The sequence below is a fragment of the Cornus florida genome, unplaced genomic scaffold (assembly GCF_030987335.1).
Source record: "Cornus florida cultivar Cherokee Brave unplaced genomic scaffold, ASM3098733v1 CherokeeBrave_3.0.0_Hap2_Chr02, whole genome shotgun sequence".
NCBI lineage: Eukaryota > Viridiplantae > Streptophyta > Magnoliopsida > Cornales > Cornaceae > Cornus > Cornus florida.
Genome location: NW_026775572.1, coordinates 52,534,942 through 52,557,467, shown reverse-complemented (window position 1 = coordinate 52,557,467; position 22,526 = coordinate 52,534,942). Strand labels below are relative to the sequence as shown.

General features: G+C 34.5%; 1 pseudogene; it reads left to right on the top strand.

Annotated features, from left to right (window-relative positions):
- Positions 1-298: 298 nt before the first annotated feature.
- On the top strand, positions 299-397 carry LOC132297786 (small nucleolar RNA R71; annotated as a pseudogene).
- Positions 398-22,526: the final 22,129 nt, after the last annotated feature.

The window sequence follows — 22,526 nt, the reverse complement described above, 5'->3', positions numbered from 1 at the left end:
TGCCGAGTTTTGGTTGATCAAGAATTGATCAAACCTTTGAGATAAAGATTTCATCTCGGCGGCTATTTCATTGGAATGGTCAACTTGATGTAAGCCAACACTCTTCCTTCCACTTGAATTCCTACCATTCTTAGAAGATAAAGTTCGATGCAAAGAATTTTCACTCATGCTCTCATAAAGACGCCACACGTCATCCTCATGCCTATCAATGTAAAAGCCACCCATGGAAGAATCAACCATGCCCTTGTAATTATCGGATAAACTCTCAAAGAAATATTGAACTAATTGCCATTTGGACATGTCATGATGTGGACACTTCCTAAGTAATTCATTGAATCTTTCCCATGCCTCATGGAACGTTTCCCCATCCCCATGTGAAAACTCTCGAATTGAGGTTCTCATGACATTGGTCTTAGAAACCAGATAGTACTTTTTGAAGAACTCTTGTTGCATTTCTGCCCAAGAAGTTATTAAAAAAGGCCTAAGATTGTTAAACCAATTTTTTGTCTTGTCTTTAAGGGTGAATGGAAAAAGTTTAAGCCTTAAGACCTCTTCCGGCATGTCCGTGTATCTCACGGTGGAACATACTTAAAGAAACTCATCTAAATGCTTGTAAGGTTCTTCACTTGGTAGTCCATGATAGTTAGGAAGCATTTAAATGGTTTGTGGTTTAATTTCATAGTGGTGTGCTCTAAATGGTGGCAATTGAATGCACGTGGGTGCATTATATTCATTAGGCACATAGTGATCTCTTAAAGCAAGGGGAGGATTAACAATTGGAGGTGCAACATGGACACCTTGATTGCCTTGAACTATAGGAGGTTGTGGAGCAAACATTGGCCTAGGCATTCCGAATAGAACTTGGCCTTGTTGTTCTAGTAGGTGAATGAATGGCCTTGGCATGCCTAATGGTACTTTCATGTTATCATGATACACACTGGGGTGGAGGATACCTTGTTGGTTTATGTGACTAAGGTCCTCCACGTGGTCCTCATTATGTACTTCCATTAATGAAATGGATTGACTAGAACTTCCTCTTCCCCTAGGTTTTCGAACAAAGGATTCAAGATGAAAATTAAGAGGGACAAGAGTAGGTTTCAATGATCTATGACCATGCATGCACAACAAAACACAACTAGCAACAAGCAATGAACAATCACTTCACTTTCGCAACAAATCAATTATCAAACTTCGTTTACATACAATGATCCCATACTCCCATGCTATCAACAATATGCAAAGAATAATAAAATTGCCTCCACGTGGGCTCACGATTTATCTAAGAATTGAAATACAAGCCTCCACGCGGGCCGACGATTTACTAAAGATTGAGTTAAGAAAGAGCTCACAAAGGGTCCTTTAGCACTTCAATTCAATTTTCAATTTTAGCCTTATAAATTTTTTTAGATTTTAGTTTTTTCCTTGCTTTTACTTAGCTCCTTGCTTAAAATGCTCTTTTATTCACCTTCTAGCTTAATGCACCTAGTCAAACAAGAACCAACACAGTAAGTAACCAAAATGAAAATGAAAATAAAGTAAAGACACGATCAAAAGAGTATTAATTCCTAATTGATTCCACAAATACGACGTTACCTTCAATCAATCCCCGGCAACGGTGCCAAAAACTTGGTATATGCCGTACCTATACACCAAAAGTTTGCAAAGGATATTGGACTAACATGAGTGTGGCCAAGTTTTACATTTATAATTTGTCACTACTACCTTTCACTAAAAATATAGTTAGATCGAGTAGGGATCGTCCTAAGGGATTGATGGGTCATATTAGGTTGTGGAATTGAGATTAGGGTTAGTAGATCGAGTGATCAAAAGATTGGTTGGTGATTGAATTATACTAAGATGCAATTTAAACTAAAGTAAATAATTAAATACAATAGAGAGAAAATAAGAGAGAGAGATCTTGGGGTTTAGAGATCACCACTAAGCATAGCTTTTCTACACCCTTAATAAATGATTAATGAAGGGGAAAACACGTATTGCAACAATAGTGTGTGTGTGTGTGGTTGTTTCAACAAGCATGGATGACTAATTAAGTATTTATTGTCTAAACAACATAGTGGATAGCATAATATATCAAACTAAGCCATTAATCCGTTCTTTAAGCTCACAATCCAAACACATCACAAGGTTAGAGACATATGCTACTTGTTTTCATAAGTATGGAACATCAAACAACAAGCATGGATTGTCCTCCCATTTAACATCTAAACTACAACTACACTACAATTAAGCTAATGACATGGAATTAAACTAATTAAACTAAGAGAGAGGCATAATCCATCAAGAAATGAGTATGAACCATCAAATAAACCACAAGAGCATTCTATTAAGCACTATGTCTTCACAATCTCTAGATCTATAGCATCAATACACATAGACATGCATTAATAACACAAAATATAGAGACAAACACATGAACATCAATTCTAGCATACATAGACATATGGATAGAATAAAATGATCAATTGGAAGCATTAAATTACACAAATCATTGAATAAACAAGATCTATGTAAATAAAAATGTCAAAACATGTATCACAATACAAATCCCCTTAAAAATACATAAATCAAGATGTAGAAAGCATGCTTAGGGCTAACTCTAGCCCCAAGAGGATGTCTAGCCACTCATGGATGGTGTCCTCCAACCCTTAAGGGCTAACTCTATGGTAGAAATTGCTCCTCTTCTTGGTTGATGGAAGAACTCCAAGCTTGTGTCTCTAGCCTCCTCTATTCTTTTCTTCCTCACTAAGAATATGATATGGAAATTGTGTCAAAAGTCTCTCAAGTATGTATATGCTCTCAAGAATGGCTCATATTCCTTATATAGGTAGGTCAAATGTCACCCCCAATGACCTGGACTCGTACACCAATATTCCTCCTAATGATTGGATATGAGACAACTTTTAATGAGCTGGAAATTGAATTTTCTCGCACTTGGGGAAGTTCGATCGATCAAACTTGTGGTGATATCAATCGAACATGGTTGAGATCTATCGAACTTAAGCTGGATCGATCCTCTATGGCTGTGCCTTTTTGGATAAGGACAGATCTGAGATATTTTGGGGAATGAGACAAAAATGGTAGGTAGGGTGGTACAACAGGATAAGATAGAATCTTTTCGATCGATCTGAGAATTGTTGGATCGATCGAACTTTGTGGGATCGATCGAACTTTGTGGGATCTTTAGATAAGGACAAAAGAGCTTAGATCCATCTTGAAATGTCTAGATCGATGAACTTTCGATCGATTGAATATTTTCTGAGATCGATCGAACCTGATGAATTCCATACTTTGCTTCATACTGCTTCCGCTTTGCCCATTTCTTTGATTCATCTCAAGATTGCTTCAATTATGCTCTTATTTAGCTGAGTTAGCTTATTTTGGGGATAAGCACCTAAAAATGGCAATAACACGAAATTAGTCTAAAATGGGAAAGTAAGATAGATAAAGGTCCTAGAATACCTAAGGTTAAGAGGTTTAAATGCGCACTTTTTAGCGCTCATCACACCCCCAAACTTAAATATTACTTGTCCCTATCAATGAACTAGAAAGTAATGGAATGAAATGAACAACTATACAACTATACAACTATGAACTAGAAAGCAATAAATGGATAATGCCACTTTTGTAGGGAATATGATTACATTTAGCGTATGCAACAAGCCTTTTAAACCCCTTGGCTACCCCTAGTGGACGAGTGAAGTCTCGTGAGGGTTTCCAGAAATGACACCCAAACTTAATTGGCTCCCTGAATTAGTAAATCGGATGAATGAAATAATCCTTGACATTGAAGAAAAAAAAAAAGAATAAAACTGCATTCTTTCAACATATCAACTGATTAAAAATGAAGACAAGGAAAAAATGTAAGATGTATGATTATTTTGAGTTTGTAGCTTTATCTTTCCAAGTCATTACGCCCTTAGGAGTGTCTTTACACTTAATGACCTAAAACCATTTGGTTTGGGAGTTGTTGGCTCAACGCTTGTTACATGGGGTGATTAGAAAGGTTAAAGAACTTAGACATTGCGCATGGTCATGTATAAGAAGGAAAAAAAAAAAAAAATGTGTTCAAACAAATTTTTTCCTTAGATTATGATTTTAAAAGATAAATTAAGGATGTGGAAGACATTGTATGAGCCATAAAAGGGTTAAAAGTGAATTTTAAAAGAAAATGAAATTTCAGTTCACTTCTAAGGAACTTAAGATGAAATTCGATTATAAATGAGATGTTGAAGATCATGTATGTGGACTAGTTTGTCGATGCATGAATGCTAGGAATTAAATATTGTTTTGAGATGTCATTGTATGCATACTTGTTGTACTCTTCATGATAGAGTTTTTCCCCAAAGTCACATGTTTCAGTGTATACTAGAATGAGCCTTGTTGCTTAATATTTATGGGTATCATTTTTGGTAAACCCTCACGAGACTTCACTCGTCCTCTAAGGATACCTAGGGGTTTAAAAGGCTTATTGCATATTCTAAATGCAATCGACACTCCCACGAAATAGGAGAAATTTGATATTTCATTGTGTGTTCTATTTTCTTTTGTTAAGGGACTAGCAAAATATAAGTTTGGGGGTGTGATAAGTGCTGAATATTTCATTTTCAAGCACCCTAAATTGCATATGTTAGTCCATTTTTGTATTGATATTGTATACCTTATATGTGTTTTTGTGTTTTTGTCTATTTTCAGGTGTACTCTCCAAAAAGAAATAAAAAGAAGACTTTAAGAGCTTTTGAAGATCAAATACACTCCAGGTGTCAACATCTAGGGCTTATCAAGAAAAGAGGTTCCAATGTACCTATGGAAACTCTCAGCAACACATTTAGATAAAGAAGCACTCAACAGTCCAAGCTGAAGAAATGCAAAACAGTTTCATTTGGGCATGCATCAGTACTTTGCATCCTGACTTGAGTTCTGGCATCCCGACGCGAGTTGTCATCAACTCTGCGCCCCTTTAGAAAAAAGGCCATAACTCTCTACTACGAACTCCAAATGATAAACCATTGGATTCTGTGAAAAAAGAACTCAAAGTTCTATGTTTGGTATGTTTTAATGGAAGTATAATTCCCACGTTTCAGATGTCAAAAATAGAGAGTAAGAGGACACCAACATGTTGCCAGGTGGCAAAGCTCAACTTTGCACTCCTGTGGTATTTTGACCATATCTCTCGGGTTATAAATCAAATTTCTAAATGGTTTAATGATTTGGCAACCTAACCCATAGCACTATATTTTCTATGTTGAGAAAAAAGTCTAATTTAGAAAATTGATAGGTCAAAAATACAGAAGAATAACATGTTAATTCTGTCAAAATGCTGAGCTGTCACACTTTGATTTAGTCAAAGTTTGTTTCCTTAATTTTAGAAATGTCTCCAACTCTTTTAGAATTTGAAAGGCTATGAAATATGATATCTTTAGAGGGAATTTTCAGTTTATATATCAACCACCCATCATTATCTATCGCTAAGTTTGATTGAGTGAAAGATAGAGAGAGAAATATTAAGAAAAGGGGAGGAAGAAAAATGGGGCAGAATTCTGAGCTCATGGAGGTGGAGTCGTTATCATCAATGGAGGCTTACACCTTGCATATGAGAGGCTAACTCCCTTCCTAGGGATTTGATGCAACCCTTGCCAAGTAATTATGTCTTGATTATTTCTAAATTTGGGGAACTTTGCATATTTGTGATAAATTGTATAATTTAGAGATTACACTTTGATGTATTTTTGCTACATTCTATATATAACCTTGTTGAGACTCTTATCTTGTCTGAGAAATTGCTTTTTCATGATTATGCTACTTACATTCTTAGAGTGACAATAAGGATGAGATTATGCAATGGTTATATTGGCATGTTAATTGAGAATTTATATAAGTTATACTTAAGGAAGATGGACCGTGTTACACCTTTAGATTAATTTAGTTAGGTAGATGGTCCATAAAAACTGAAGATAATTTATGATAGATAATTGAATTTCATATGCTACAACATACAATTGAAGGACCTCGATAGGCCATGCATAGGGAAGATGGTTCATACCACAACCTAGTTTTAGGTAGATGAACCATGCCAACCAAAGATGGGTTATACTTAGTCTAGAAATGTATGATTTTCTGAAAGATATTATAGTTATCTTGCCTTTCTACATATCATGGTTATATGTATAAGTTGTTCCCCAAGTTAATTGTAATTAGGCAAGTTTACAAGGCTTGTGGTGAAGTCATTTCCCTAGCCCTTATCTTTATTATCTCATTTATTTGCAATCAAAATTCAGTTTTAGTTATTTTAGTTAAATTCAGTTTATGTATGTGATAAACAAAACAATCCATCAACTATATTTCATGTGACAACCCTGGTTTTTAGGCCAGCATGTCCTGTGATGAACCGAAGGTTGACCCGATAACAGATCCGAATGCGGAAGCGAAAATAGAAAACAAGACTCTAAGAAGTCAAAGTGACCTTCCATGAGATCGTGGAACTCAACAAGAACTGATGCGGAAGCAAAAGATCGAAAATATGACAAATAAGCCCCCAGGGGCAAAATAGTTATTTCTGAAAACTATAGATTCGGGTGCCACCGAGCACACCACTGGAAGGACAACAAAAAACTAATCAAGATGGACTCAAGAATCGCATGATTCGGAGTCCGGACGAAGGAGAAATGGCATGACGAAGAAAAATGAGCACTTAAGGCAAAAAGGGTAAATTGGTAATTATCCAGGAAGAACCGGGTGCAACCGAGCACATCGTTGGAAAGACAGCAAAAAATTAGTCAAGTTAAAAAAAAAAATCACTTGAATCGGAGTCCGAACGAAGGAGAAAAGCCCAAAAGAAGAGTTGACGTCGCGGCGGCCTGACGAAGGCCATGGCGCACACGGCACCCATGCGTGAGCCCACCGGTGCACATACCGGTGCCCAAAGACATGGCTAGTGGCAGCCCTTGGCTGCTGCTATTTTTTTTTTTTATCTGCCCAGAACTGAGGCTTGAAACGGAGGTCAAGACGAGTTTTTCTGGAAAAACACGAAGAAGAAACCTCCCCTAAAATCGAGTTTTCTACCCGACATCGTGGACGGAATCGAAAAAAAACTCACTGTTAAATTCCCAAAATGCCCCTAGATCAGAACTGAACAAGAGGGTTAAAAGTTGCTACAGTGACTGTCTGCAACTGAGAGCGAAAACGGGCTAGAAGATGAATTTTTCTGGAAAAACACAAAGAAGAAACCCCCTCAAAATTGAATTTTCTAAGTGACTTGCGAAAGAATTAAAAAAAAATGCAATGTAGAATGCCCGAAATGTCCCTCCATGAAATCTGGTCATGGAGGTCCAAAAAACTGCTAAGTTGGAAAACTGAGAGCTAAACTTCGTACACAATTTCCGATATCAAGAGGACATTTTCTGGAAAAACACGAAAAAGAAACCCCCCCTAAAATCATGTTTTCTATTCAACCATGTTGAAAGAAGAAGAAAAAACTACCATGAAAGGTCCATAATGCCCCTAGATCAGAATATGCAAAAAAAAATGCGAAATGAATTCACAAGAGGGTCAAAATACAAACGATAAGATTTTGCCCGGAAATGACCATGCACGCAAACATAACTTACCTATTTGGACGTGCTACAATGATCCATGACTTAAATATACTACCGAGACAAAATCCGACCCCCAACGGGCAAAAAGGTAAAAATGGAACTTGGAATGAAAACTCGGAATCCAAAATACGAAACAGGATCAAATGACTATTTCTCCCTTGGCCCCACTGCATACAAGATTAATAAGACCCTATGAAAGAATGAAAATGGAATTCCCACACCCGATGCAACCATGGTGAAGCAATGACTTGCCATTTTTCAAGGTTTTCATAATATTTCATGAAGTTAAAAAGTTGTATAGAATACAATACACATGTCATTGGTCTCTGGCCTCATCTCATACATATCAAATACATTGAAAGGAGTGCACTTATGTACACATTACATACATGGAATCAAATATACATATTTTGACCTATAAGTTATAAAATGACATTTCATGCTAACATTTGCATGAAATGGAAACTTGAAAGCTACACGACATCCAAGGAATGCTAGGCGCCATGAATCAAGTCTTCGTACCTGAAATATGCCCCAGTATCGTAGGGGTGAGTAACATAAAGCTACTTGTAAGAGATGAGCATGCATCGACCTAGCATTTTACAAATTTATCACCTTAAGATAAAACATGTTAAAGGGGTTCATGCCACCTAACGTCTATATCGAAATGAGACTCAGGGAGCATCCTAAGCTACCTTAGAGTGTTTTTAGCATAAATCACATCATCTATGCCATTTAAACAATATGGAAGCACATTATACAAAGCAATAAGATATAGGTTCTTAAAGGTATTAACTTGCAATCTTGAATACAGAAACAACTAAAGTGATCATGTCACCTAACGTCTATGTTCTAAATAAGTCTAAGGAATCATCCTAGGCCATGCTGAACAATCAAAACGCAATTTACAACTTCAATGCAATCTAACCACATAAAAGCATATTATACAAGGCAACAAAATAAAATTTCTTAAAGCTATCAGCTTGAAATCTAAAGCACGAAAACAACAGAACTGGGTCATGCCACCTAACGTCTAAGTTATAAATGAATCAATAGGATCAATCATAAGCTTTGTTAGAACGTCAAAACACAATTTTCAATATCGATGCAATTTAACCAACATTGGAACTTCCAATACAACGCATAAAGCACAATTTCGCAAAGTTAACATCATGTAACTTAAAATGGAATGACAAATAAGAAACAACAAGTTACAACATCATCTAGTTATCAACTTGAAAATGAAATGCGAAATCAAACAAAGTGGATACTCGGACGTCACGCCGGATTAGACTGACAACATAGTTACTTTAGGGTTACTAACCCATGGGTAACCTCCCTATGTGCGCACTAGACCATATAGAGGGACTATCCCCCATACTAGAACCACGTCCTAGCCATAGTCAAACAACGACATCCCCAAGTTTCCAAAATCAACAAGTTGTGCAACAACGCATATATCAATAGGAATATGCAAGATAATCAACTATCTACTAAGCACAACCAAATTTGGAAACCTATACAATACATGCTCTAAATCCACAACTAATATGATATGATGAATGTCGAATCTACAGTATGCGATTCGTTATACGCTATGCATGAAAGATGTTAAACACGAAGTGTGCAAATCATTACACAAGGCAACAATATATTCAATAAGGAAAACATATTATCACGAATACAAATATAGCAACTATGTTATCCAATGTTCAAAACATAACCAAATGAATATACAACAAGTCTAAGTCCATGATTTGAATATAGAAACCACTTCTAAAACACAACTAGATCATGGAGCAAATTGATAGAATTTAAATAAATAAACACAATTAAATTCTCTAGATTCCGATTCAATTCCAAATAACCTCAATTTAATACATGTTAAAGGACATAGCATGGTCATCACCTATATCCATTCTAAAACTCAATTAGATTGTTGGAACAACAAAGTAGAACTTTAATTAAATCATGCTAATTTAATTACCAAGGTTCTAAAATAACTTCTAATAGTCCCAAATTAATATATTCTAGTAAACAAGTCATGGCCAATACAAATATCAAGTTAAAACCTTAATTAAGCTAATGGGACCACAAAATAGATTTTAATTAAAATCTCTAGATTTTCAAACTTAACCAAATGCTCTCAATTTAACATATCTTAGAGAACATGCCAAGGACTAATGTAATATCACATTACAAGCTTTATTTCATGCAAGTTACACCTATGTAAATTAAACTTTCACTAAAGTTAAATATAAAATAAATGTTGCAATTCTCATGCAATTAATCCCAATTTAATATATGTGAACAACCATACCAAAGCTTAATTTTCTAGCATGCCACAATTCAATTCCAAGTTGTATATCACCATGAGGATTAAATCTTACACAAGGAAATTAATTAAACGAAAGGTTTCAAAACCTCACCGAATATTCTAAATCAAATATATGTGAAGCTATATGGCATGTAGATCAAGAATATCAAGTCAGAATTCAAATGGAGTGAATAGTGCACTCGGGGTAAATTAATTAATCAAATTAATTAATAATTACTAATTTTCAAAACACCTCCAATTACTTTCAAATTCAACAATGTTGAAAAGCATGCTAAGGCCTAATATAATATGCTAACACATACTACTTTCAAGCTAGTTAAGGTCATGTGAATTAATCTTTCACCTAAGATAAATATTAAATAAAATCTTTAATACTTATTCAAATGTTCCAATTTTAATACACAACAATTAGCACATCAAGGGGCAATATAAAATCATGCTACATGTTTAAACCAAGTCATGAGCAACCGGAAAAATTAGATCCCGTACAAGAAAAATAAATAATAAAATCTCTAGATTTTATATTTAATCATGCAAACAAGTAATATAAGCATCACAAGCATGCTATATAACAAGAATTTAAACCTAGAATATCTCCTACCTCAATTTGAGATGAAAATCCCAAAGGCCCACCAAAATAAAAGTTCTCTGAATTCGACGATATAGAGAGGTTTTGTCGGGGACAACACCGTGAACAAGAATCCGCAAGAAGCCCCATGAAAATCTCAACTTGGCTCCAAACCCGAACTGAAAAATCTTCATAAATGGATTCTAATAAGGGCAAAAGGTAGAGCACGTCGAGGGAAGCAATAAATGCTAAGGCCGAAGGATTTCTACCAATGAAATCAAGTGGAGGAGAAGAAATAGTGAAGGTAGCCCCTTGGGCTCCCATGGCTGCCAGCCAAGACGAGGAAGAAGGTCTGAAAAATCTGATTTTAAAAATTAGGGCAACCTATTTATAGAAATCTCAAAAAGTGCCCCGAAAGGACCCCGCCGGGTCCGGAAAAGTGGATTTTGAGCAAACGCGCTCAGATGGCAAAACTCCATGAACAAAAAAGATTTAAAATAAGAAAATATGAACAACGGAAGAAACGACGTCAAAAACTGAGTCCCGAACAGAAAGTTATGCCCAAAACAAGTTTGGCGCAAACCGGGGCCAGAAACCCTGAAATTGGAAAAAAAATGACCAAAAGGAAATTGAATCCCGTACGAGAATCCAGGCCCCAAACGAGACATTTTGCAATAACTTTCGTTAATTGCACAATGACCTCTACAAAAAGGGTTAACTACGAAACTGCCCTAGAATGAAAATATCTTCCAAAAGATATTTTCTTAGATACCCCTAAAATAAAATCTTTTCAAAAGATATTTACGAAAAACACCCCAAGAAATGAAAAAGATTCTAAAGAATTGTGCATCCATGCCCCTGTGGGCACAGGGAGCAACCAGAGTACTTTTTTGCAAAAGTAAAGATACGTATTTCAAGGAAACCACTCAAGATGAAGGCACGTGAAGTCAAAAACCAACTTTGAGCACGAAAAGTGAGGTTGTGCCAAAAACTGACAAACGGAGATAAGACGAAATAGGGAAATGGACAGAAGAGGGAAAAAACGAAATAGCGCATAGTGTCCAAAAACGAAAAATGCGAAAATGACTCGGTCCTTAAAGGAAGTTGTTAATTCACATGAAACCAATTCTTAGCACTTGAGATGACACTAAGCGGCATGAAATAAAGCTCAGAAAAGAAAACTAAACGAAAAAAATTCATTCGTAAAATTTCAGGAAAAAGGAAAGGAAGGCAAATGACCGGGTCGTTACATTTCACAAATCAAATCGGGAATTAATCTTACAATCTTGATTTTCATAAGCTAGCATTCCTTGTGGTTCGACAAACCCTTATAATAGCCCTATTCTACATTGATATGTGCTATTGCAAGTGGTGATTTTTATTGGTAAACAAATTTTTCGCATCAGTGACACGTCTAACATTGAAAGTTAACAATATAATACTATAATTATTTAATAATACAATCACATGTTACCTTATGATAATATATAAAAAATAAATAAATAAAAAAAACTAACATTATAATATAAGTAAAATTAAATAATAATAATACTAACTATCAGGTAGGTAAATATATATATATACATATACATATATTCGTACTATATATATATATAAACCATATTACCAAACGTATATATAAATATACATATATAAAGTACATATATAGTTGTATATATATATATATATATATATCCGCAAATACATATAAATATACGTACATTAATTAGTATATGTATATATATTTATATATATTTGCCCAACCATACTTTTATGGGCTAAAATATCAACTACCACTATGGGCTAAAACATCAACCCGACCAAGCGTCTTCCTATGACCCAACACCATTTAGTTGGCCCACACTCCATGCCCAAAACCTCCTTTAATATTTTAAAAAACTAAAACTAAAATAAAATAATTAATTTAAAACTCTAAACATCTAACAAAACAAAAACAAATAAATAGATAATTAAATAACTACAACACAATGACAATTAATCACACATTACATAAATAACAGTTAGAGGACAAATAAATCGCATAACCATGTAGATAATAAATAAATAAATAAATAATAGTTCATATAGCCACGTAGATAATTAAAATGAAATAAAATAAATAAATAAAACCTTAGAAAATTTAGGGGTATTACACAAAGTGTTTCTTATATTTTGACATTTGGCCACCCGTGGGGTGAACGGGCATGCCAAATTCCCATTCATTCACCTAGACTCGAGGCGCTAAGTTCGTAAACATTAGGTATCCTTGGTTTGATCGTTGCCCTAATCAGTGGCTTGAGTGCACCTAAAGGATTTTATATAGGCGATTGCGATGAGGCAAGGGTGGTCCATCCTTTTAGGTTTGAAATGCTTCCCTGGCTAGGCTAAGTACTGATCGCGCCTTGTGGTTGGTTGTAGAGTGTAAGGATGGAGGCTGTTATACATGCTAATGTATCGGCCATACGTTTGGCCGAACACCATACCCACGTGTAGGTAGTGTAGTGTATGAGTATTATGGCCATTCATTTGGATGAGTCTCATATTTTTCATATCCATACGAGCTAGTGTGTGCTTGGTTCACGTGAGGTACTCGGCTATGTATTTGGCCGAGCAATATGCCCATAGTGGAGAATGTTGAGATGCAATGGCGAGTTTGTACAAGTATCCTTAAGAATACCCATATGAACCATTTTGAGATGGAGGCTCCCGTGCATATGAATATTCAGGCCACAAGTTTGGCCGAGCGTCATACCTATTTTGCTGAGCATGTCAATATTTAACCCTTGCATTTGGCTGAACATTATACCCATTTTGGTAGGTACATGCTAAAGTTGGTTGTGAGGTGAACCCATATGAGGTAGTAGGCCATCTATTGTTTTATCGATCATTACACTCATAGTTTAGCCATTTATTGTTTGGCTGGGTAACATACTCATGGTTTGGCCATTTACTGTTTGGCCTGAAACCATTGGAATTTACAAAGTTCGGTCATTTATTGTTTGGTTGAACGACGTTGGAATGTAAATGCCGATGATCCTTACATTACCTCAATCCTTTATCAAAGGAATTGCAAATTGCATTGTAATGCTAATATAGTTGAAATTAATGAGACACTTAGTATTTGTGAGTTGAATCTTTTCTATGTCATTTTATTTTGGGTAAATTACATTGATATCCATGATGTTTATACATATAGATGAATAAATAGTTTAGCATTTATTTTGATGTTCCTAAGATTTGACACTTGCACTTAATGACACCCTTAATGTTTTCTTTCCGACAAATATGTTGACCAAATTTTATAAAATAATTTTGCCTTTCCTTTGTATGAAAAGGCAATTTTGCAATATGAATATTATTATTATAATATAAGATATTACTGACTTTTCATGTCACTTTCTAGCAATTGGTAAATAGATTTACGGGAGGCCAAAGTAATAAACGTTGAACGGTTCACCCATGTGTAATTTATCCAAATCGTAAGAGAGGTCAATGTGATCTACCTTTTTATTTTCCCAACTTAAACCACATATAAATTTACTATTACAACATTATAAGTTTTATTATTATTCTTTAAACTAATACAATACTTCTATTTTAATGTAAACATTCATAATTTCGGAAGAAAAATACATTATAAGGTAAAAACAATTGAATACTATCAAATATTAAAGACATCATTTTCATAGAATCATATCATAATTGACTTATGTTTTTTTAAAAGACTTTGAACAGTCCGAGTAACTTCATTCGTTTGATGTGAAATATATTGGATAAATTACATTGACCTTTCTAAAGGTTTGGACAAATTACACACGGATAAGCCATTCAACATTTATTACTTTGACCTTCCCTAAACTCATTCGTCGACTGCCAAAAGTGATTTTGAGTGTGAAAAGTCAATAATGCCCTTAATAATATATTATATTACAAATATTTGTTAATTTGAAAACTCACGTGATTCGTGCAGAATTTGTCCAAATCTCAAAGGAAGTCAATGTAATTTACCTTATTATCTTTTCATACAATAACATTAGGGGTATCATTGAACACACATGCCAAATCTCAGGAGATGTCAAAGTAATGAACATTGAATAGTCTACTTATAAGTAATTTATTCAAATCTCAAGGAAAATCATTGTAATTTACCGAAATAAATTTCTCGTGCATTTCAGTGTGGAAAAAGACTTTCCTACACTGTCGGTGATACTACTTCATCCTACCATCAACCAATTATATCACATAAGTAAAATATTTTTTACTTTAATAAATTCTATCACTACATGTAACAATCATGATTTTTAAGACTCATGTTATATATATAGTTAGTTAACTTGTGTTATATATATATACATATATATATATATATATATATATACATATATATATATATATATATAGTTAGCTTATAATCGGTTTGACAAAGATAAATCTACGATAAAGAATGATTAGGTTAGGGATAAGATATTTAAATTTCAATTTAAGTTTTGAAAGGAGTATATGATATTATCACGTAATTTGTTACGTAAGTTAGTTTCTATAAATCTTGATTAGGTTTGGGATAAAAGGAGTATATGATATTACTACGTAATTTGTAACGTAATTTAGTTTCTATAAATCTGCGTTGATTAGATTTTCAGATTATCTTGTTTGAGAAGAGTATTTCCTAATTGTTCTAGTTTGAGCAGAGTATTTCTCAATCGGTTTTGTTTGAGCAGAGTGTTCAATTATGAGTAAAACTATTCGTATTCGTGGATATGAAGGAAGTACATGAGGTAAGAATTTTCCTTGTGCGGTTATATAGTTTTATTATATAGCATATTATTAACTACGTGTTATTGATTTGTATAAAAAGAATTACAGAGGAAATTGAAAGTGGTGGTTGTGTTATATCAAAACTTTAAGCGAATCAGGCAAGTTAACCTTGCTTAATGTTTACTCATATATTATTTATGACTTGATTTGTTTCCTATTATTAGGATTATTATAATATTCTGATCCGTTATTATAATGATGAATATAGTAGTACGTATCAGTGTGCTTTTGTTATTTTTGAATCTAGACAATTATCTTGGGAGTTTAGTGGTGGATTATGTTAAGAAAGGGATTAAAAGGAAAAGAGTATTAGTCAATGTGAATTGATTGTTGTTAGAGTTCAAATATATAAAACAAATGAATGGGTTGGTAAGAGTGAATCTATTGGGATTAGTACTTACACTTGTATATATTTAGTTATATGTGGAGTAATGCGTATGATTTTATTTTAAATAATAAAGAGATAAGAAATTTTAGTTGTGTTTTCTTTTATTAGTGTCTAGTAAATTTTAATCACGCATGAATTAAGTATTATATATGTGGAGATTTTGATTAAGGAGGATTTAGATTGATTGATCAACTTAAGTAATGTTTATGTGAGATATCTTAATGATTGTTTAAGCGTGCTTTTAGTGGTGCACAATTTTTAATAATTATATTGGGTATACGTACATGTCATACATATGCACTAGGGTAGATTGTTATTACCATTAGGTACTTTTATATATAAATAAATTAATAGGTATTGGTCTCAATGATTCGTACATGAGCGTAATGGATCAAGATTATAGTTGTAGATTAAGTAATTAATTGGTAGTCCGGGTTATGTGTTTTTCATAAATGTGATGGGTATCTGTTGGAACAGTTGGAAGGTGTTTAGTATAATTAAATAAGCCAATGAGGTTTACTTATAGATACATATATTCCAGTTTTTGAAATAAGGAATCAAAAGATTCAATTATAACACTTGAATCATTATTAGTGATTAGAATTAGTAATCAATCGTTGAAATGAATGAGAGTGTTGTTAAGTATCAAATGAAATGACCCAGTCATTTTTCTCCGTTTCCTTTTTCGGTGATTTTCTTTTTTCGTCTTTTTCCTATTTCGTCTTTTCCTTATTTTGTCTTTTTCCCGTTTATTATTTTCCTTACATAACCTTACTTTTTGTGCTCGGATTTGACTCCGGTTTTGCATGCATCCATGATATTTGATTTCCTTGATATTTGTATTTTTACTTTTGTAGAAAAGCATGCTAGTTGCTTTCATTTTTCGTAAAGGGCATGAATGCATACTTTCATAAAAACATTCTTGATTTTTGGGGTTTTAGTGTAATTATGTAAAATAATTATTTTTCGTCTTAGGGACCTTTTTGCAATTTAATTTGGAAGATATTTTGAAAAAGGATTTTTTTTACAATATTTAGAAAATGTGACAAGTGTCACATTCTCATGGTGCCACTTGTTAGCATTGGGGTGGAGTGACTTGGATGCATAATCTCTTAACATTTGAAGGGTGGAGATTCACCCACTTGTTTGCCTAAGATAGGTGCACTTGTTGCTTAGATGGTTGACAAGTGTAGGCTTAAGATTAAGCCTAGGAAGGAGCCATTGATTTATGACAAGTGTAGACACCAAAATAAGTCTTGCATTGTGTGTGTGTGTGAGGTAGTGTAAGAACATATAATGAGTGGAGGATTTCTAGACCTTCCACTCACCATTTTCACTTTACCTTTCTCATTTTCTTTGTTCTTTAAAACCCTAACCTAGCCACCATTGGAGGAAAGCTTGGTTAATAGCTTATTTTTTCATTTTGGCTTCCTTCCACTCACCTTAGACCATAAACCTTGGGAGACAAAAGTTTCCTCTTGCTCTCCTCTTCAAAACCCTAGAATTGTTTTCCATTTTTAAGCTTGGTTACTTGGATTATAGAGATTCAATTCTCTATTGAGGTAGGGGTGGTATTATGTTTATATTTTAAGTGTTTTATAATCTTTTGAGGTTTAATATATATTGTGTACATGCTTTTAATATGATAGTCTTGCATATTATAGGAAATCCTTATGATTGACTTAGGGTTTATTGATTTAAGCATGTATGTTGTGTATGTATCTTGTGTAGGATTATTAATGCTGTATAGAACTCTTATTGATTTGAATTACTATATTATTGTGATGATAATTCTACATTCTAGTTGATTACTATTGGTAATTGTAATTATTTTAGAAGCTTAATACTATAATATTGTAATCTAGTATATGAAGCTCATTGCTGATGCATGATTTAAATTGACAAGTTAGTGGTATTATATTGCACATTATATCATGTTAAAGACTTGTCATTTATTATGCCATTCTAGACTTGGAACCCTAAGACATGGTTTGTGTGGTTTCAAACTACTTGTGTATAGAAGGTGGTATATATGCCTTAATATTTATGTATGAGTTTTGAACTTGCTATATTTTGGATTCTCTTGGGACATTGTTACGAGTGACATGGCTAGAGTTTGGCTTTAGTGCGAAAGGTATGAGTTCTCCCCAATTGAGATTGTGCGCACTAAGGTGGTCTTCCCAGCGGGTTAATGATCTGAATAACCATTTTGATCTTGGTTTAGTCTGAGACATGATGTCCAAGTCTTCCACTAATTGATTTCGCATTCAATTCCAAGTTGACAAGCAATGCTTAATTGTAACTTGTAATTTTTATTATTGGCAAATTGATGTTGCTAAGTACATTGATGTTGATATGTGTTATTAAAGAATCATTTAAGTTATCTTAAGATGATCCCTTAGAATACCTTGAACATAGGCGTTAAGTGGAATGATCCCTTGTATTCGTCTATACTGATCTTGTAATGATATTGAAACTCTAGGGTATACGCATATGCTTCTTCCCACGAGTAACTTGATTACTCACCCTAGTGGTTTGGGTTGTTTTATAGGTAAAGAGACTATATTCTTGGATGTACATCATCCTTAGGAGCTTGTGAGCAATTTGAAGCATTTTTGTATATTGACATGCAAATGTTTAGTATGTTTTACTTTAGATGTCATATTTTGTATACCATGGGTGTATCGTATTTTAGAAGCTAATATAGCTTCCTTGACGTGCAATGATACTTAAGTACTTACTTTTGATACTAAAAGTATGTATGTAATGAGGCCAAGGGCCAAACATGTTCACTTTAGTACTTGTATTCATTTAGTACCAAATTTTGCTTCAAAAATATATTTTAACCAACTTTAGAGGTTTGGTATATGAAATTCTTATAATTGACATGTATAAGGCCATGAACCATTGTTTTACATTCAATTATTCATATTAAGATTTTTGGCATGTTCACATATTCACATCTCCTTGAAAATCAACTTTTAACCATTGTTTGTGAACCAATGCATGATGGGAATTGAGGCTTGGGTTAAGCCTCAAAATTTTTGGAGTATAACAGGTCTTCTAACAGCTTTTTGAGCCATTTTGGTTATCCGAAATGCTAGTTCGGTCGATCGATGGCTTTTGGGAAATTTATTGCATAGTAAAAACTCATTTCTAGTACCCTTTTTCACTGTTCAGGGTCATTTCGGTCTACCGAAACAACCTCCTCTCAAAACAAGTTTTTAGGAAAATTTTTGTCCAGTTCAGTCATCCGAAACTCTATTTCGGTCGACCAAAATAGCCCTCATGCACCTACCTTTGATGTTCCCACTTCAAATGGTCATAACTTCTTCATTTCTAATCCAAATGGGGTGCTTCTTATGCCTAAACTCAAGGATTTTGAGTCAGCTTTCCAATGGTACTAATTCCATTCTTAGATTCAAATCACAGTGGGAGTTATTCATATTTTAGTGAGATAGTGTCAGTTTTCGCTTAAACCGGGAAAGGGCAATTTTGTGGAATTCTTGACCAAAGTTCTTAGAACCTCTTAGAATACTATGAAATGATTAGATTAGGTTGTATTCACCTTGTTTGACTTGTTTAGAGTCAATTCCCTCTTATTATTTGTGAATTAACCACTTTGCCCTTAATTGACGAATTCAGCCCGTTTTGACTCTCGTTTGCTCATTTGCTTTTCTTGAGTTCCGTGACCTCATTGAGGGTCACATTGGTGTCTTAGAGGCATATTGTATCTCTATAGACTGTTGTTTCACCTTTTGCTTCTGCTTTTTGGATCCGTTATCGGGTCATCTTTTGGTCATCACTGACGCACCGAGTTTACAAAACTTGGGTCGTCACAAGTGGTATCAGAGCTCCTAGGTTTGAATACCTTAGGATGACAGTTTTTGGGTACATATCATACTTTTGTTGATCTACTTTGATATATTCATATGCTTTTGATCACATGTTTCAGCATTATAACATGTTTATGTGTTTCTTGATAACACGCTTGGTATTATGACATGTCTCTATGGTTATATGCTTATGTATATAAAAGCATCTTTGTTTGATATGTATGCTTATTTGCTTAAGTGTTTAACTATTTAAATAGCTTTCTTTGATTGCTTTAGCATGACCATATGTTGCATGCCTTGTCTTGCTTCGTGTTTCGTGCATTCAGAGTGTGAGTTGCACTCGGTCATAATAACTTGTCTTATTGTTGACATCCCTTCTTTCGTACGTTTAGTATATTGGTTGTCACGCGTGAAGAGTCTTCACATCAGGGTATTAAGGAACAGGTGGTTGACATCGAGTTCACAAGGGGTCTGGGGAGGTGTGACGGCCCTGGTTTTTCAAGCAAGTGTGTCCTGTGATGAACCGAAGATTGACCCGAAACGGATCCGAATGCGGAAGCGAAATTAGAAAACAAGACTCTAAGAAGTCAAAGTAACCTTCCAGGATGTTGTGGAACTCAATGAGAACTGATGCGGAAACGAATGATCAAAAAAAAGACCGAACAGACCCCCAAGGGCAAAATGGTCATTTCTGAAAATATAAAATCGAGTGCTACCGAGCACACCACTTGAAATACAGCAAAAAATTAATCAAATTAGACCCAAGAATCACTTGATTCGGAGTCCGGATGAAGAAGATATGAAACTCCAAAGTTTCATAAAAATCACATTTTTGGGTTTGAAATCAACGCAGCAAGGGTACTTCGCAAGGGGTAAGATGGTATTTTCAGACATAACTGGATGCAACTGAGCATACCATTAGATAGACCAGGAAAAATTAATGAATCTAGACTCAAGAATCACTTGATTCGGAGTCCGGACGAAGAAGATATGAAACGTCAAAGTTTCATAAAAACCAACTTTTGGGTTTAAAATCAGTACGGTAAGCGTACTTTACAAGGGGTAAAATGGTCTTTTCAGATATAATTTGATGTAACTGTGTATACCGTTATATAGACTAGCAAAAACTAATAAACTTAGACTCAAAAATTACTTGATTTGGAGTCTGGATGATAAAGATATGAAGCCTCAAAGTTTCAAAAAAATATCAACTTTCCGGGTTAAAAAATCTGGGCAGGAATAGTGTTTTGACAGCAAGCACCATTTGAATTTTTTTTCTCGGAACTGAGGCTAAAAACGGATCCCTAAACGAGTTTTTCTGAAAAAACACGAAGAAGAAACACCCCTTAAAATCACGTTTTCTACCCAGCTATATGGAAGGAAACCAAAAAAAAAATGTTGTAAAGGTCCTAAAATGCCCCTTGAATAGCCTAGGTCAAGAGGGTCCAAAAAAGCTGCTGAAGCTAAAAGGAAGTTCTACTGTCCAGAACTGAGAGCAGAAACGGGCATGAAGATGACATTTTCTGGAAAAACACAAAAAAGAAACCCCTCCCAAAATTGAATTTTTTACGTGACCCGCAAGAGAATTCAAAAAACACTCAATGTAGAATGCCCAAAATGCCCCTAGTTCAGTAAAGGGTCAAAAACTCAAAAAATGCAACTTTGCACCAAGTATGCATTTGGCCCTAAATGCATTTCTAGGTTGAAACGAATGTGCACACAAGTGTAATAAATGATTCTAGGTGCGCGAGAATGGTCCGCGGCTCCCGAGAAGCCTCGACTCAAAATCTGACCCCCAGACAGCCAAAAATGGACTTGAAATGGGAAATTTGAAATCCAAAAATATAAAATGGAGTCAAATTACCATTTGGCCCTTGGCCACACTTCAAACATGATTAATAAGACCCTATGGAAGAATAAAAATGGAATTCCCACACCCGATGCAAATATGGTGAGCCAATGACTTAGCATTTTTAAATATTTTCATAATATTTCAAGAAATTAAAAGTTACATAAGGTACAAATTAGATGTCATAGGCCTATGACCTCATCTCATATATGTCAAATACATTGTAAAGAGTGTACTTATGTACACATTACATAAATAGAATCAAATTTACACATTTTGACATGTAAAGTTATGAATGGCATTTCAAGCCAACATTTACAAGAAATGAGAACTTCAAGTTTACAAATCATCCAAACATGATGTGAATCCCGAATCTTGATCCCGGTACCTGAAAAATGTCCCCACTACGTGGGTAAGTAACATAAAGTTACTCGTAGGAGATGAGCATGCATTGACCTAGCGTTTTACAATTATAACACCTTAAGGTGAAGCATGTCAAAAGGCTCATGTCACCTAACGTCTATTTCAAAATGAGACTCAGGGATCATCCTAAGCTACTCATGCAATTTAAAGTGAACAACGGCACACAAGGATACATGCTCAAGTATACTAAGCATTGTTAAAACATGCTACACAACATACAAGCATACATTTCCAAGTATACTAAACCATATTAAGACAAGTCATGCAATGTCTAAGCATATGTACACAAGTATACATTTTATATGGAAATCTCGTAAATCAAGTATACGAACACAAGTATACTAAGCTAAGAGAGATACGCCTGAAACAAATATATATGGCACAAGCATACTAAATGAAATTTAAACTCAAGGAGCAAGTATACAAGTTTAAGTATACTAAATAGGATTCAAATATCCAAAACAAGTATCAATTTTCAAGGTACAAGTAATCCATGATTAACAACATGAAATTGAATGCGAAATCAAATAGTGGAAAGACTAGGATCCTTGGTTGCAGACCAATCAAGTTATTCCGGGTTACTAGCCCGCAAGGTACTACCTAGTGTGCACGTGTATAAGTTATTCCGGGTAATTACGACCCACAAGGTACTACCTATTGCGCACTTCATATGACTTAGGAGACTCACGAATCCGT